Raw genomic sequence first — 1,570 nt, forward strand, 5'->3', positions numbered from 1 at the left:
TGGGCTCAGATCCGGCTCCTGACAGTGCCACTGGAAGTGTCGATTGGGCTGCTGGAAGTCTACAGGGCCCTGTTAGTACCCCACTAATGGACACCTTTATCAACCAAAAGGAGGTATCCACCTTGCCAGGGATTGAGGGTAGCACTAAGATAAGGACCTTCCACACTAGAGTCTAGACAAAAGAAGACTTGGGGTCCAGGGTGTCATGTGACTGTGGTGTCAGGTAAGTCATTTTCTTAATGTAACTTCTAAATTAGTGAATTGGGGGTGTTTTGTGTTAATTTTCCCCTCTCCCAGAGATAATGCAGATGTAATCTCTAACTGGGTGACTGGAAAGCAAGATGTTATATGTCCTTATAAACATTTACAAGATTTGTAGGGGAAATCACGGAATTAATCAAGGTGAGAACTGGCAGCATTCAGGATGAGCAAGCAACATTTTCCACATACTTCCCCATCTTTGTTTGGGCAGTGAGAGATTTTAATCTGGAACTGAAGATTGATGGGAAAACGGTCTCAGCGGATGATTACCTGGAGAACGCCTTAAAGCTTAAAACACGTATGTATGTGAATTGTCTGTAAACTGAACCAAGTAACTTGAATCATTGTCTTGTAGTCATTACATAGAAAGCTAAGAGATAGTGAGCCTGTGCTCTGTTTATTGCCAAGAAACAAAGGAATTTCCTGGTATTTCCCACATATTTATGAGAAACATTAAAAGGAGAGGTGAACCCAGAGTAAAATAATCCTATAATCCTAAGGAAGGTATAGACTCAGCAGATACCAACATTAACAAAGGAATAATATTTTAAATCTTGACCCTTACATTTTGTTATTTGCTTTTCAAAAGCTGAGAGGTCACCTGATGAAAAGGAGTATAATGAGCTGAGGAATCGTCTCCGGATGTATTTCGGGAAACGGAGATGCTTTGTGTTTGATGCCCCAACTGACTCCAGAAAACAACTGAAGGAACTAGAACATCTACCCGATGAGGGACTCGATAAAGATTTTGTGACTCAGAGCGCCCTTTTCTGTGATTACATTTTCAAGAACGCCGAGGTTAAGAGAGTGGACATCGCAGTTGATGTCACTGGATACCGTGAGTTCATCTGATGTTGTATAGCTTTAATCAAATATACTAAAGCGTATCTAAATGCCAAAACAAAAAATTTCACATATTGAAACTTACCAGTCCTTAGGTGTGGTGGTTTTATTCGTTTTCTATTTATACATGGACAATTTTTCCAATTTCCTCAGGAATGGGTGAGCTGGCAAAACTTTACACTGAATCTCTAAACTCCTCTAATGTTGCCTGCTTGGAGGAGGCGGTGGTTTCCTTGGCTGAGATGAGAAGGAGAACAAAATTGCCATTCAGGAAGCAACAGAGCATTATGAGAAGAGGATGAGGACAGTTGTGATGCCCACTGAAACTCTCAAACAATTCCTGGATCTGAGCAGTCGGTTTGAAGATGAAGCTCGGGAGATATTCCTGAAAAGATCGATCAAGGATAAAGATCAGAAATTCCTTCAAGAATTTTTGGTGAGTTTTGATCTTATGTAAAAGTTCTTC

At 40.6% G+C, this 1,570-nt stretch overlaps 1 pseudogene; it reads left to right on the plus strand.

Moving 5' to 3' along the window:
- The first annotated feature begins 371 nt into the window (after window positions 1–371).
- LOC108804234 lies at window positions 372–1,540 on the plus strand (annotated as a pseudogene).
- The last annotated feature ends 30 nt before the right edge of the window (window positions 1,541–1,570 follow it).

Source organism: Nanorana parkeri, unplaced genomic scaffold, assembly GCF_000935625.1.
Source record: "Nanorana parkeri isolate BGI_ZX_2015 unplaced genomic scaffold, ASM93562v1 scaffold7592, whole genome shotgun sequence".
Taxonomy (NCBI): Eukaryota; Metazoa; Chordata; class Amphibia; order Anura; family Dicroglossidae; genus Nanorana; species Nanorana parkeri.